The sequence below is a fragment of the Ochlerotatus camptorhynchus genome, unplaced genomic scaffold, assembly GCF_037179485.1.
Source record: "Ochlerotatus camptorhynchus isolate MF236.1 unplaced genomic scaffold, CSIRO-AGI_Acam_v1.1 ptg000088l, whole genome shotgun sequence".
Taxonomy (NCBI): domain Eukaryota; kingdom Metazoa; phylum Arthropoda; class Insecta; order Diptera; family Culicidae; genus Ochlerotatus; species Ochlerotatus camptorhynchus.
The window spans coordinates 600,679-618,151 of record NW_027040578.1 but is presented as its reverse complement, the minus strand read 5'-3'; the positions used below and the strand labels follow the sequence as shown (position 1 = coordinate 618,151).

The following is a 17,473-nucleotide window of genomic DNA, read 5'->3' as shown; positions in this document are numbered from 1 at the left end:
TGAAAAGAGTTTAACTATTGTGTTTCCAAATATAGTTTCAAATCATGACTTTTTACCTGCTGCTTGGGAATTCATTTTCAGTAGTTTTAAATTCAATCAATCTAAATCCGGTCAGCGGATGCAACACACCGGAAAACATACATGTTTTGATTTTCGAAGAAGCTTATCAGAATCACCACATTTTTTAAAAGGGCTGCACTCCCAAGCAACATTGCAAGTTTTATTGAGGTTTTATAGCATACTATAAGTCTAAATCATGGTCTACAGAACCCTCATAAAACCCAAATTGCTACTTGGGCTGTACTCTTCACGGACAAAAAAAGCTACTCACCAGGTTAATAAAAGCTACTCACTCCTCATAGACCATTTTGACGTTTAATCGTCTCTCTCTGTCTAGCACATGGAGATAAATCGATTCTTTGTTTACCCACTAATCTGTATCTTTCTTGCTCACATATCTGTAATTAAATGGTTCAGTAATGTGCACGGATGAGATGGCAAAAAGCTGTTTTCGACCATGCGAACGTTACTCACTTTTGTCGAAAGTGGATCTGCTCACTTTTTAGTAAGAACTTTCCTGGCTTTTCCAGGAAAAACTTCTCGAATATGTGGAAAATCTGAAGATGCTTCACTCGGTCTATTAGTATAAACATACATACGTACATATTGTATATGACTCACCCGTACTTGCGCGTTTCTGATCGAAAAACCGTTTTTCCAGCGGTTTCAAGTAAGGTGATGAGGGGGCGTCCATTAAGTACGTCACACCCTAAGGGGGGAGGGGGACATGAAGAATCGGTGACAAACAATGCATTAAGTCTAGGCAAAATGCATTTAAAGGGGGAGAGGAGGCATGATTTTCCCTCAATATAGCGTGACGTACTCTATGGATCGCCACTTAAAGTAAAAACATCAAAAACGGACGCAGCATTTTAAAACCACTATAAAATGAACTTTCCATCAAATTCAGACAACTTTTGGATTTTTGTCCGAGATATGTATGGACGGTGTCCACTGTGGGCTGGTTCGCCTCCATAGCGCAATAGAATCATCAAGTTGCCATAAGGCACGGAATGAGACTATTGCATGGCTGGGTAGTCAAAGTCTTCCATTCGTTAGTCATTTCAGGTGGATAAGAACAGGTTTAGGTTTAGGGTGGGCGTTGGCCAGATTTGGATTTTTCAGATGTAATCCTAGATAGGACCCTGTCACCAAAACGAACCCTGCTGCAAACCCAACCCTCTTATCCAACATCCCAGTGATTCCTCGTGGAAGTGCAGAGGTGTTCTTGGCTTCCATCAAAGCGAGTGTCATGTCAACACAATCCTTCCCATTCCTTCCTTGACCTGTGTTCGGGCGCGGCCGGCGCTGGTATTGCCTAATTTAAGATCACCAGTTTTTACACATTGAGGATGATTGCTAGTCCCAAGCATCGTCTATTGGTTCTCTGTGTAATTACAGCTGTTCTGGCAGTAACAGAGTAGCAACCGTGGGCGGTCAATCAAGCTCAAGCTCAAGCTCAATACAGAAAATTTAGAACTTTCTGGCTTACTCAGTAATTACAAATTCTGTGCTCAGTATTTTACAATAAACGTTACCGAAGTTCAGTTTGTATTTGCTGAATGTCAGTAATTCCGCTAATTTGAACTGAATATTCAGTAAATATTTGTTTTACGGTTCAAGCCCAGTAAAAAAAATACCGAACAACTTAATGCTGATGTGTGTACAATCCATCTCCCACTGAACTGGCAGTGCTTTTATGGAAGAAACCTATTTGTCGATAAAACTGTTTTTAACGATAGATGCAAACATTTTTAGTCCTGGAGATGAAATGTGATAGCTCTACTGTAAATCCAATGACCCATTTCAAGAATGTCTGTTCATACACGTACATTCTGAGGTCATCTTCATATATAATAAGCACCGCATGAAAACATTTACATATCAAATGCATATCTGTATTCACACTTCCAGGTTAAACAAAAAACATCTTCTTTGATACTGGCACGTATTTAGAAATAATATTAAAGTTGCAATTTATACGCATAAAAAAATAATTATATGGATGGTAAATAAACTTGGCTCATACCACGGAACAGGAAGGATTTGATTATACAGTCTACTCACAGATCATTGCGACAAACACGAGGGACACGTGGGATTTTTTATTTTTTTCCTTTGGTTTGTTTTTTTCTGTCGATTTTGTTTTCCGTGCTGAGCACCAATGCTACCGACGTGCCAGGAAGGCAGCTTCCACACCTGGACCCTACCTATCGACCCATCAACTCATGAACCGAGGACCAACGACTTTACTTCCCATCCGAAGGAAGGCGTGATCAGAGATGTTATGCCTCAGAACATCCCGGCGGCGCCGACTGGGATTGAACCCAGGCCTGCTGGGGTAAGAGGTAATCACGCTTACCACTACACCACCGGCGCCGTTTGACACGTGGGATTTGATAATTATCACTTGAAACTCTTTTTAATACTACTTCAATCACAATTATTTTTATTTTTGAAAGATCGAAGAAGGGAAGTAAAGCCGTTGGTCCCGGTTCATGAGTTGATGGGTCGATAGGTAGGGTCCAGGTGTGGGAGCTGCCTTCCTGGCGTCGGTAACATTGGTGCTCAGCGCGGAAAACAAGATCAACGGAAAACAAATCGCTATTTCACCTTTTTGGCTATATATGGGCCTCATGGAAACTTACAAACACTTGTATAGCCGTTATTCACTGATAATCTATGAAAAATATAGGAAAGCTGTGAAAAATCACCGAACTGTTTGCCGAACGTTCAGCTGTTGAGATTTCGGTAAAAATTCACAGAAATCTAAAAAATAATCTTAGTGTGTAGGATTGTGTAGGTTAGTTGGTAGCCATTTGAATTTAACATTTTTTTTTCCTCAACGCGTATATCATGGACGCTAGCCACCTAAAATTTAACATTTTGTCAATTTTCCCCGGAGCATGTTTACCAGAGGCCTAGCCATTTCAAATTTATTATTTTTTTAAAATTTCTTCCTGAACGTGTAGGGGCGCTAGCCACTCAAAATGTTCAATTTTGATCATTTTTCCCGGAACATGTTTATCAGACAGCTGTAACTGTTCGTTTTTCCCGGCAAGTTCAGTAGCAAGAGACCCCTCGAACTGGGTCTCAGGATCGGCTTACTACTTGGTAATCTCGAGGAACTTCGCGGACAAAACGTGCAGCGTACGGTAACCTGACTAAAAATACTGTGTAGTGTGAATTTATTGATTTAAAAATTAACTTTGACTGTGAGGGTTTTTATTTTAACAAATTGGTGTGATGGTAGGATTGGGTTTGATTTCTGTAGTCTATTTTTCTAATTGTGGGTGTGGATAAAATTAACTTTGTTCTTCGGTACGTACCACTGCTTATTCTGGCGTCCTGCGAGCGCTCGCTGCTGCTGCTGCTGCTGCTGCTGCTGCTGCTGCTACTGCTGCTGATGACGAGCTGGCAAGCTGATTCCCAAAACAGTGGGTAATTACTGTTACCGCACGATGGTTTGGCGGGGTTTTTCGATGGTATGTGGCTGTGTAAGCCTTTCAGGCGTCCTCCCTCGTTGACGGAGATTGACACGGCCCAGGACGATACCAGAGTGACCGTGTCAAGAGGGGGAAGGCTCCTTTACGTTTAGGGGTTTCGCCCCCGAGCTTGAAAAGCCTCCTTACGGGCGGCTGACCCAGAGGTTGGATTGGTCCTTTGCAGTTAGACGTAGCAAACCGAGGTCTACTACGCCGAATCGTGTGCACCTGGTAGAGCTTCTCACCAGACAAAATGGCGACTTTCAGTCGAATTTACAGAATACAAAAAGGTCCTGTGAGGGTAATGGGAGGTATTAGAGAAGCCGTACTAATCTTCTAGTCATTAGTAGTGAACTAGATTTAGTTAGTTTTTAAGCGTAGGATAGGTCATTGGCGTACCTGACGAATCCGCCGTCTTCTCCCTTTTTCGCTGGATACCACTCACTTAACAATGTGAAGGACACTTTAAAATATGGTTCTTGTGCACACGAACGCCTGTAACTTTCTGAGCAATGGTGCTCCTCCTTATTCTCATCAACCCCGTTGTAGCTTCTTTGTTGCTGTCTGTAAGGTTGGGGGGGGGGGGGGGGGTTTGTTATCACCACCTTTATAAATTTTGACCCACTTCGCCTGCTGGTCTACTCTTCTATCATTTAGTTGTTGTACCCACTAGCTTGCATGCGATTCACCCCACTTATTTTGTACAAAATTCAAATTCTACTAACCTATAACATTTTTAATAGACACTAGGTACATTTTTACTAACATTTACTAGCCTATAACATTTTTAATAGACAATAGGTACATTTTTACTAACAGTTACTAGCCCTACTACTAACCCTAAATTTAATCCAACACCACTTAACTCTAGAGACGTGACTGTACACAAAATAAAAGCACAGATAAAAAAATACTAACAATTTGTAACAGTCGGTTACACTATCCCGCACCTCGGCGAAATAAATGATTAACTAAAAGTTAACATTTATTTCACCTAGAAACTAGCTTACACTCAGTACAAACAATTAGATATTTACCGGTAAAATTTTCAAATAATCAACGTTTGAACAATTACAATTTCGCGTAGCAGTTAAAATTCCAATACTTGTTTTAGACCATTACATTAACACATTAAAATCATGAGCAACTAAAAGCTAAATTTCAATTAAAATTTGCCATAATATACCAGGAGTGATGTTGTTTAGTGTTCATGTGAGTCTGTTATCACTTATCAGGTTCTACTACTTCTTTTTTTGCCGTTAAACAACTTTATTCGTGTTTTCGGTTTTCGGGTTCTCGGGTCTACTATAGCAGAAGACGATTCAGTTTACCTACGTCTTTGATCGCGCGCGTACCGTATCCCTGATGTGTAGTGGATACAGTGAAGCTGTGAGATGCTACGTTTTCTGGGGTTATTGCTTTTAATGTAGTTGGTGATAATCTTGATTAAAAGATGAGTGAATTTATTTCCGTTCCTTACTATGTTAGGCTGACGAAACAGTTTCTTTCTAGGTTTATTCACCAGTTGGCCACCTGGTTTGAGGGAATAACCCTAGCAACAATCATATTTCGTGGTATCATGTCATCTAATTATGTATTCAGGTAAGTCGCAATCTATTCTCGTAGGTGAATGTTTCTCTATCTCGACCCTAACTCATTGCCATTTCTGCTACTGAGAGGCACTAGTCTTCTTCTACGCTTTTGGCTTTTGTTTGTGCACTAACAAAAGCCTATCGTTTCCTTTTCTATCCGGACTGAAATTATCGATACCAATAATTATATAGTTTTTCTCTTTCTCTTTTTCAGCATCCCATCTTCATCAGCGATTGTCCCACCGGACTGTTGAGATGACGTTGATGATAAAGTGCCATAAAATTCATCCTCTCTGGTGAAGGCGTAAATGAACACTCACGAGTACTATCTACATTGCGAGACGACTTCACGAATCGGAATCACAACAAAATCGACGATTACCTATGTTGGAAACAATACTAACGATGATGTTGACGACGCTCTCACATGACGAAACCATATATCTCCTATCAATAACAGGCAAAACTGGACATCACACGAAAACGGAACTAATGTAGCCCTTGGACACTATTGATGACCTAAGGATTTTTACACGTGTCTTAATGTTACACGTGTTAGTACGGTATGTTGTTTCTGATTTAGTCGCAATTTAAGACGAGACAGAAATTACAACTTTCCTGTTTTTTTTTAGGAATCAGCCAGAATAACGACGTGGAGTCTCGTTGCCCGGACGGATATCACTGGCTGAAAAAACTCCCAAATTTTTCCCTTGTTCATTTGCTAACTCGTACGAGCTGCTACCTCGCTTAGCCACTATCGTGCATGGAGTGAACAATGGCCCATATTTCGCATTGAAGTGCTCAACAGCGGACGATTGACGGAAATTCTGTTTGTAAACCTTCTGGCCGACCTCATAATCTGGTGCAAACTTCTTGAACCGTAAGTTGTACACTTTCCTATGCTTGTTGTCACTTTTCTGGAGATTGTTCTTAACGACTTCCAAGAAATTTCCTCCAACTTCCTTCCTATACTGGTCCCTCGCTTCGATGGAAAGTTCACCTTCATCCCTCTCCAGACGATGCTCCTCACCCTTCACTACCTTCTCATGCCCATATAGGATGCGGTATGGAGAATAACCTGTGGAGGAATGTAACGTCGTGTTGATCATTTCCTCTACCTCGGGTATCCTAGTGTCCCACACTCGCTGATCCGGTTGCATGTAGGTTCGTAGGCATGCGTTGATGGTACGGTTTGTTCGTTCAACTGGATTTGCTTGGCTGTGATGCCTTGTATTTGGCCAGTGACGAATCCCTCTCTTCTTCACTAAGGTTTGGAAGTCCTTACCAGTGAACGTAGTCGCGTTGTCACTGATAATCACCTCTGGAGTTCCATATCGCCTGAACCACTGATCCTCCACAATTCTACAGACTGCCTTAGCCTCTATTTTCCGTATAGGAATGAGCATTGTCCACTTAGAAAAGAGGTCCATCAGGACTAATAAGTGGATGTTCCCATTTTTACTCCGTGGAAGATTTTGGATAAAATCCAAGGCCAGGATCTGGAATGGACGATCTGTCAGTTTTTGCTTTCCCATCTGGTGATTTGATGAGACTGTTGAGGGTTTGTACTGCTTACAAACTTCGCAAGCCTGCACAAATCGTTTTGTCTCTACTGCCATCTGCGGCCAGTAGTACCGAGTTTTAATTTTCTGCAACGTTTTTTCGTACCCCGGATGGAGAGAATCGTTATGTTCTTCTTTTAATACCGATTTCCTCAATCCTTCCGGTAGACATAATTTCCATTCGTAGCGGTAGTCCAACACGTCTGTGGCTGCTGCTACAAACTTAAAGAGCTTATTGTCTTCGATTTTGAAGTCAACGAACGACTCTGGATCTTCCTCGACCTTTCGAAACTGCTTCGAGTACCAATCGTTTTCTGTCGTGACTTCCATTGCTTCTACAGATCGAGACAGGGCATCGGCAACTACATTTTCTGATCCCTTGCGATGCTGTACCTTCATGTCATACTGTTGGAGCAGAATACTCCAACGACTGAGCTTGCTTGACGGTTTCCATTTGGAGTTCATGATGAACGACACAGCTGACGAATCGGTTATGAGGGTGAACCTCTTTCCCTCAACGTACGGACGAAACTTTTCAATCGATTCTAGAGCTGCGAGGCCTCTTTCTCAGCAGCTTTCCAGGATCTCTGTAGAGTCGTGAGCTTCCTGGAATAGTAAGCTACCACGTGCTCCTTGCCTTCATGTTCCTGGGTCAAGATACCTGCAATAGCCATATCACTAGCATCTGTTTGGATCTTGAACGGTTGATCGAAATTAGGGTTGGCTAGAATAGGTGCACTGATAAGTTTCTCTTTCAGTAAGTTGAACGCTGCCTCTGCTCCATTGTTCCAAGCTACCACCTTCGGTTTTCCTTTTAGAAGATCCGTAAGTGGCGTGGTAAAGTCACTGAAACCTTCGATAAAGCGACGATAGTAATTAACCATCCCCAAGAAACGACGCAATGAACGTACCGACGATGGTCTTTCAAAGTTCACGATTGCTTCCACTTTCTCCGGATTGGGACGGACTCCATCCTTCGATAAAATGAATCCCAGGTACGGTAGTTCTGAAACGCAAAATCGTGACTTCTCGATGTTAATAGAAAGGTTGGCTTCGTTCAACCGTCTGGCTACTTCCTCTAGGCATCGAATGTGTTCCTTGAATGAGTTACTGGCGATGACTATGTCGTCGAGATAAACAAAAATATTGGGTTCTAGTTCCCCGTATCCTAACACCTGGTCCATCAATCTAGACAAAGTCGCGGGACTATTCACCAAACCGAAGGGTAAACGGGTGAACTGGAACAAACCACGTCCGAATACCCGAAAGGCAGTGTATTTTCGGGAGTCAGGGTTTAATGGTACCTGCCAAAATGCCTTTGAAAGGTCTATCGTAGACAGGTATTTTGACGACCCCAATCTTCCCAAGATTCTGTCCTGATGAGGTAGTGGGTACGCATTTCTCCTGGTTCGTTCATTCAGCTTCCGTGCGTCCAAACACATTCTGACCTTGATCTTTTCTTCTCCGTCTTCTCCAACAGCTTTCTTCACGACTGGGACAATCAGCATTGCCCATTCGCTGTTTGATCTTTCCACCACACCAGATTCAATCCACTTTTCGAGTTCCTCGTTCACGTACTTTTGAACCTCGGGCGACCAGGGATACGGATTCAGTCGTACTGGTTTTGCATCCCTGAACTCGTCAGTGAATTCTATGGTGTGGGAGATCAGAGAAGTGACACCTAACTTGTCTCCTTCGTTGAACACCTTAAACTTCCTCTTAACCTCTTCCAATCGCTCCTGCTGCTCTGTGGTTAGAATACTGCCTTCCTCCGACTCTTCAACATTCGCTTCCATCGCGTCTGGCATATGCGATTGTACAAATCGTGGGTGGCTGTTTAATGGTCAACTAATACGTTTTGCAGAAAATATCGTGTGTTGACGCAGAAAATATCACTTGGGATTTGTGATTTTTCCCACACAAACATAAAATTTACAAAACAAGCATCGCATTATACACCTGGCCACATCCTTACAATCGCAGGGGAAGGGAGGGAAAGTTAATCCAACATCTACTTAAGAAGGTGCAGGGAACCCATACTACCTTCATAGGTGTCACAGGAAGGAAAGAGTTGTGTTAGTGGGAGGGTGAATGATTTGGAAGCTCTATTTGTCAATATAGAGCATTTTATAAATCAGTGACACAAATGGAATCTAAATAGATAAAATGAAAAGATCTCACCCGATTGGCCTAGTGACTTTGCAGCGTCATGTTTTCGAAAATGCTTTATTTAATGTTCCTTGAACCACCGCAATCACTGATAAGGTTTCGCTTAGGAAGACAAATAGCCTTTAAAGCAACTGGCAACTAGCCTTTGCATATATTGCCTGTTTATTTTGATGGTTGCTTTAAAATAAACCCCCCCCCCCCTCCCAATAACCGACCTCTTCAATCGCTTCCTTTTCCCATGGCGTTCAAGTGGTCCGCATAGACTATTTAGCCATTACCCTTCCTTTATCCTCGGCTTTGGATTAACTTGCGCTCCCATTGCCCCACCAAACGCTGCAAAATGAAAATAACGTGGTTGATGTTAGCAGTAAATATTTCATACTGAACTTGAAAGATATTGACGGGCCACCGGTAATGGTTTACAATGTGCAGAACAAGCAATTATTTTGGAAAAAACGATTTTGTAACAATGGATTTATAGCTAAAGAATCTTGTCTAATAGTTGATAAATGCTATAATAATAATTTTCCAAATAAAAAAAAAAAAAAATTTATAGTTTAGGTCCAAAACCTAAATTATAATTATACCTTTAAAAGAGATATAAATATAATAGTAGCTGTATTTAATATTCATTTTATGTTTGCCATATTTCTGATAACTGCATAATGTAGTATTGGTAATGAAATGTTTTTTTTTATTAATGAATACGCATAAAATACGGAACCTACTATTACAGGATATAAATTTCATTCCAACAAACAAATGAAATTGAAGAGATTGTCGATTAAATATTAATCGTCTTATTGTTTCATATTAAAAGATAAATATTAAAGATTATGATTGGGAAAGTTAAAATAAAAGTTAAAGTCATCACATATAAAATTCATATTCAAAAAAAAAAAAAAAAACATTGAGATTATGTGTCTAACACATACATGGTATTAGCATAGAGGTAACTCTAAGACCAGAAGATCCTGAAGAAACGTGCTCAACTTTTTGGCTCAGCTGTGGTACTATCTTCGGTCCCAAGCCAATCGATGCACCCCTTGAAACATAAGAAAATCCACGAACCCCTCATTTTATTTGTCAAACTTTAATAGCGAATCAAAACAAACATAGTGTAGTACTAGAATTTCAACTAGAATGGGGTACGCTAATAGATGTACTTGGGACGGATAGGCTAGTCGAGTAGTGAGCCAATTTAATATCGTTAGTTTCCACCGGTTGGTATTAGCGAGGTACTATTGCAAAAATCTATATGAGTTCACATCAACTTTATATGGTTTTTTTTCTCAGTGTACTAACCAAATAGCCTTATAGCCGACAGACATTTTTTTCTATGATTTGTTTTCCGTTGATCTTGTTTTCCGTGCTGAGCACTAATACTACCGACGCCAGGGAGCCAGCTCCTACACCTGGCCCCTACCTATCGACCCATCAGCTCATGAACTGGAGATCAACGGCTTTACTTCTCTTCCGAAGGAAGGCTATTGAGACATTTTTCGGTTTCAACTTTTAAGTCTTTTATCTCTTGTATTACATCAGAAAGCTCCTCAGTTAAACAAGAAGTGTAAACTGAAAGTACATTGTGCAGATCAGTTTCTAAGCTGGTTACAACATCACCGAACTCCGGAATGCCATCAGTTACAACGGTATCAAGTTTAGAGATGGCATCGATGATCGACTGCGGTTCGTTGATGATGTTCCTCCCCTCGAAGACCTCGAACAAACTATACTTGCGGATATTACTTTCGTCAACGTTGAAGCTTCCATAGATTTTGGCAACTACATTAGTGGTTGAGTTATCCAATTGCTTGATACAGTACCTGTAGTCATCACCGGCCCATCCCATTCTACCTTCGAGGATGGGTATATTATTCTCCCAACAATATTCGATAACTGATTTTCCATAGTTTATCATTTCTAGCTCTAAGTTAATCATCGACACAAGTGATTCTGTCTTAATTTTGAGGGTTTTCCTGTAAAATTCGTTCAGCACTTCCGATGCATTTTTTTTGCCTCAGATAGTCTAAGGATGGTTAAGTCCGTTGCATATTTGTAGTTGGGAATATGCTGACTGAGTTTCTCCAAAACGTCTAGAGAGCTCATGCGTTTTTCGGAAACTTGCGAGTGCTAATCGATGAGATAATTTGAGTATTAATAAATTCACTGCTTAGGAAATATGAAAGATACTTACGGCCACAGCCAAAAATCCAAGAAGTACCAGAAGTTTCATGTTGTGGCTAGGATTTTCGAGCTCACTTCACTCACTTGAGTAGGTGTATGGTATCGCGGGTTAAATTACGATGCCTTTTTATAGGACTAATCCAGGCATATACTAATGCAATGATCTCGTTATCACTTTGCGATGCTAACAGTGTTTATTGATAGGGGATTTTAAATTTCACCAATTGCATCAATTTGTGTATCTTGAACGATAAGCATTTATGTGAGTTTGTGATAAGATTGCTTCATTTCCCCATTTCTAAGGAAGAACATTAAAAATACTAGGGCGCCCCCGTTTTTTTTTATTATATTACACCCTCTAACCTAAGGGATACAGTTATATAAACTGTAACGACTGTAACTGATGATGATGATGAAGGTCCCACCTCTTACTCCTACAACTCACCATGGGGATTCAAGTGGTCAATAAGAAAAAGATTGACTTTATCCGATTCAAAATATGTGTATACCATACAAGGGGTTGGTAACTCCGCACACTAATCTTGGGCATGCAGTTGACGAAAATTAGTTCTTTCTGAAGCAGTCGATAGAATAGAGTTTAAGCTTGTTATAGATACGTAAAAAAAGTAGATTTTAATTATAGTAATAAACTTATTTGTTAATGAAGTGAGAAATGCTCGCTGCACGGACACGCTCGGACTTTAAGTGTAAAAATTCATTGGTGTTGATTCAAATTAGTGCTGGGACTTCGAGTATCCGGATATTTTTATTTTTCAATGTTATTAAATTTTGGCAATTAACAGATCTGCCATTCCACATCAGGTCACATGGGCAACCTAGAACCAACTTTTTGACAAATATTTAGAACAGTACATGCAAACCAAAAATCTATTACAATGAATGTTAGTTCCGTTTCCTATCATCCTCTGTTCATGAACATCGCAACGAATGTTAGAAATTATTATTATTATTATTTAGCTTTATTTAGGAGGCTTTCAGCCTTAGGCTGGTTCGCCTCCAACGGATGTTAGAAATTGACCATGCAGGCGATGTAATGGTTTTTTGTCTTTTTTATTTCGTGTTCTATCTACGCTTTCGACTATACCAGTAAGCTTGTAGAACGACGCACATTGTAGAACATTGTAGAACCACGCACACACTTGCCTCGAATCTCTTCAGCAGAAAAAGCATACGAGTATGCGAGACAATGAGCGCTTCATGTTTGCTTTTAGGCTATCCATATTCAGAAGCATGGAGAGAGCAGTGGAGAAAGCACAAGTCTGATAATCGAAACGTTCGTGGTTCGAGTCCAGTCGGCAGTCTGTTTCCTATTTTTTTCGACATAACTAATTTACCTCACTAATACACTCTAATTTTTTCGGTCTCCAATTTTCTTGCATTGGACCGCAGCTAGGTATATCGCATCCTCGGTTCATGCGGTCTCCACTAACATCCTCTGATGATGAATCCCACATAATTGTAAGAGAATCTTACATCCCTCGGTTGGGTGTACACGCAAACCAAAAATCTATAACAATTAATGTTAGTTCCATTTCCTATCATCCTCTGTTCATGAACATCGCAGCGAATGTTAGAAGTTGACCTTACAGGCGATGTAATGGTTTTTTGCCTTTTTTATTTCGTGTTCTGTCTGTGCTTTCACCTACACAAGCAAGCATTTGCCTTGATTTTTATGTATAACATGGTAGAACGACACACACCCTTGCCGCGAATCTCTCCAGCAGAAAAAGCATACGAAGTCGAGTGTGAGAGGAAAGGAACGCTTCTTGTTTGCTTTTAGGCTATCCTTATTCAGAAGCATGGAGAGAGCAGTGGAGAAAGCACAGGTCTGATAATCGAAACGTTCATGGTTCGAGTCCAGTCGGCAACCTTTTTCCTATTTTTTCGACATAATAAATTTACCATTTTTCGGTCTCCAATTTTCTTGCATTGGACCGCAGCTAGGTATATCGCATCCTCTGTTCATGCGGTCTCCACTTACATCCTCTGATGATGAATCTCACATAATTGTAAGCGAATCTTACATCCACTGGTTGGGTGTAGAAAAGAAAATTGTTAAAAGGAGAATTAATTTAAATTTTCACTATTCGGATATCCGGATAGTTACTATCCTCATGATAACCATCTCAACGTTTTCTCAATTAATTTTATTTCAATATTGGGCACTAGAAAGCATGATATTCTGTAAACTGAAAATCAATTCAACGATATTTCATTTGTCGGAAAGTAAGTCTATTGTAAAAACTGAAGTATCCGGATAGTCCCAGCTCTAATTCAAATATTAATACTATGAAATATGCCCTATCAGCATACCTGCTTTTCTGTTCAAATCAAGGTTTATCTGCAATCTGAGTTCCGAAAGCCAATTTCTGTTTTCTGGAGCATCAAATCGACTTGCAGTCTTCAACAAAGTTGTTTATTATAGTTTTAAGTAAACATATTTTAATTTCATGCGAATCAGTTTATTAAGAAAAAAAATTAGAATGATTTTAGTGGGTCATCATTTTCTCCCATACTAATTTGACGAAAATCCCGAACAGAATTGAAATCGTTGGCGCGACCTCTTAACGTTGACCAATTTAGCTGACTCTTTGCACACCCTAGTAGCACGCTTGTCACATATCGGTTGTGGCAACAACTATACAACTAATATCAGTCATAAACAAGTTGCTGCAACTTATTGTGACGGAAATGTGCTACTCGGGCAGATGTTTGTTTTTGTGTTATGAACTGAACTAGGGGGTGGCCTATCAAAAATATCAATCTTTTTTCCAGAATGAAACACCCTACTATCACAATCACGATCGTCAAACAGCTGATGGTAGTAACGCTTGGTACAATCCAATCAATGTCGAAAAGACTGGCCCACAAAAATAAAAGTTCTAATTTTCAACGGGCCAACCTTTAGATTGGTGCCTTTAGCTGAGAAAACCATTATCTGAAAGTTTTAGTTCATTTGGTTGTAGGATGAGCTGGCACTTTTAGTTTGCATTTTGTCTGGGGATTTTCGATTGAATACATGACAAAATTCGAGGGGAACGACTCTATCTACGACGCATGAAAGATTGTGGTTTGCTGTGGCTAGCTGCGCGTACGCTGAGTAGATAGAAAGAGGATTGATGACGATTCTGAAGCTTTCCTGCAAAAAGATGATGCGCGATGTAAGCGTAAGTAGATGCGAGAAATAAGAGAAGACTGTTGGAGTGTGCTGCTGCCGGAGTCTTCGTTCGATCTCACTGTACTGATAGGATAAAGTCACAAGTCTTGTTTTCGATGTTTACCTTTCTGAGCAAGCAATTCTTATCGCATTGAAATGCAAAACACTTTAAATCCATCTGTTTTGAACAGTAGTGTGATTCAATGTGCAATACACTTGAATAGATAGTGAAAGATTTTCAACATTTCAAAGTTTGAAACACTATAAATTAACGTGTATGATACATTAAACCAAGGTGAAATACACTTAAAGTAAATGTAATTGTGCATTTAAAAAATCAAGTGTATAAATACTTCGATCAAACGTGTGGAATTTTTTGAGTGTCGATCGAACTGAGACTATCCGTGAAGATGAAGTCTGCGGGCATGTTGGAAACTATCCCCAATGCGAAGTTGATTGCTGCCAGCTCAGCAACAAAAACGGAACAAGGTTCCTAGAGTTTGCGGAAGGCGCTAGAGTTTTCATTGAAGACACCGAAGCCAGTGGATCCACTGAGACGAGACCCGTCTGTAAAATATATGTTCACGCAATTGACGTGTTGGTACATTTCAGTAAAAAATACGCGGGATAATAATAGGTCGAAGTTGATCGGGAATCCCATGAGTTGCTTGTTTCATGGTCAGATCATATTCAATTGAGGAACTGCGATTGGTGAAGTTAGCACGGTCTGGAGTGTAACAAGGAAGACACATAACTGATGATATGTAGTGGTGGTAGATTCTCATAAATCAAGATTGTGTGTTCAGCCCAAGAATTTCTTCAAAATTTGCAATTATAATTGTGTTCGTCAATCCGCATTTGATTAGTATTCTGAGAGAGAGCTCCCAGAATTCTCAGTATCTTCTAAATATTTCCAAAGTAATTAGATGCATGACTTACAGTCGATTACTTATTACGAAAAGTAATCGTTTATAGCTTTCCAATTTTAAAAAGAAATCACAAATTGCTTGCTTCAGCAAAAATGTGCGGCATCAAATGTCTAAATGTCATGTACGAGAAATCAGTGTAAAGAAAGTAAATTAAATAAAACCCCTTAGTCACCTCAAAATACTTATTTCAAACCAGTATAAATCGAGAACCATCAGAGATAAATAAGAAAAACTCATTTCAAATTAATTGCAATCAATTTACTGACGTATTCTAAACACTAGAGTTTAATAGAACTCACATTGCACATTGTCCAAACTTGACTGTTCTACTTCCCATAGTTAATCTAACTATTTAATGTTTATCTAATATGATGTCAGCCTCGTCTCGCTAGACATTTCTCAGTTTTGTCTTTCAGGCTGTCGATCTTCTGCTTGCGCTGATTGAGCCTCTGGGTCAAGCATCCCGAATAAGCCGGAAGCTTGTCGTTTAGGTCATGCTCGAATCCGGTTATTACGCTGTTTAGCTCAGGGATAGCTTCGGTTACATCGAAATTCTTCGACGATATCGCATCAATAATGGATTGTGGGTTACTGACGATATTCATCTTTTCGAAGACCTGTAGGAAACTGTACTTGCTGAGGTCGATTTCTTCATCATGAAAATTACCGTAGATAGTTCTGAGTACATCGACAACCGAATTGTCAAGCTGTTTAATGCATTCACTGTAATCCATACCGATCCACCTCATGATACCTTCGAGGATTGGAATGTTATTTTTCCAACACAAATCTTCAACCTTGTCTCCATAGCTCAACGTCTCTGCTTCATCAGAGAAGATAGACTGGAGTGAGTTCTTTTGGATTTCCAGCACGTTGTTATAAAAACTAATTAAATCTTCCGCAGCTGTGTCCAACGCTCTATATATGCCAGAACTCCTTTTATGTGGATGGTCAGGAATTGATGCTTGTAAAATACCCAATGCATCCAGAGAGCTCTGCCGTTGTGGGGTAACCGCTGCGCTCTGGATAAGAATTAATTCAGTGATTTATTTCCTGCGTGAAATTAATGTTATACTTACAACAGTAGCAACAAGCAGTAATGTTGCCAAACGTTTCATTCTGATTATAAGAACAAAACTCTGTAGAGTATTGGACAATAGCATTCAGTTTGCCACCTATAGGATTAATCCAAGGTTCGGTCCAGAGTGAACAGAGTATTTATACTTACCTAATTGTTTTTTTTTTTAAGAAATGGCTATCGCAAACATTTAACAATCTCAAGAGATAATACTATTTATTGCTACTTGAAACGAACATCTTTAATTACACACGAGCAGAACAATTAGCAGCGATAAAGTATACTGTTTTGCAGGTGGTGGGATCGATTTCTGGTTCACTCATTATCATTATCATAAGCGTCATACCGCGCAAGTAATTTAATTAATTTATCTTTATTAGGGAGGCTTTCAGCCTGGGGCTGGTTCGCCTCCTCCGCGCAAGTATCCGAGGCAAGTGAAATTGACCTCTTCCGAATTGGAACAAATTTGGAGGAGGCACTTTTTTTTACCAAATTTTAAAATCCAACTTCATGTGCCGATCGAAGCAACCGTTGGTTCAAGGGAGTATTTTCTATTTTTTCACGATTTTCAAGAAAGCACTGCTTTCTTTTGTTTTATATATCCGGAACGAATTGAAGAATCAAAGTGACGATTGACTCACAGATGGCGATTGGGTGAAAATGGTTAAGACGTTTTGATATCTGTCATATTGCATGACTCTTTTTAGTACACAGTTTTAAAAAGTACAGTAAATTTCTGTTCAATATGATGCACATAAATGGAGCGTTACATATCATATACGTTTACATTATATATCATGTAAAGTTCTGACACATTTCATGCAATGTAGCAAATATTGTATACAAAAACCCATCTTTGTAAACAACATTGTTTGCTAGTTGCTCGGTTGCGTGAAATGAAATACAAGTCTACGTGATTGAATGTTTACATCACAATTAAAATTCAGAATTTTTATCTGTGTACATTATCATTTTTGTAATAGCTGATCTTAAAACTAGGTGTCGCATGTCCAGTTTTGGCTTTGCTTTGATTCGCTAATAAAGCTACAGATATCATTGGGTACCCTTTTCATAAGAAAATTAGGCAAGGAATCAGTCTTCGGAAAATCATTCTCACATCTCCTTCATTGAGCCTCCCTGCGAAAATAAACTCGCATGCGACTGTGGCAAACAAAATTCACGCTTGAGATTCTCATGCATATTCACGCACTCACACTCACAACGCCGAAAAAT

The 17,473-nt window shown here is 39.7% G+C and overlaps 1 long non-coding RNA gene across 1 annotated transcript; it reads right to left on the bottom strand.

Annotated features, from left to right (window-relative positions):
* Positions 1-10,658: 10,658 nt before the first annotated feature.
* On the bottom strand, positions 10,659-11,192 carry LOC135698508 (uncharacterized). The gene is made up of 2 exons (XR_010517491.1): positions 11,066-11,192; positions 10,659-11,001 (listed from the first exon to the last, which is right to left on the bottom strand). It is a non-coding gene; the product is annotated as an uncharacterized LOC135698508 (long non-coding RNA).
* Between the last annotated feature and the right edge of the window lie 6,281 nt (positions 11,193-17,473).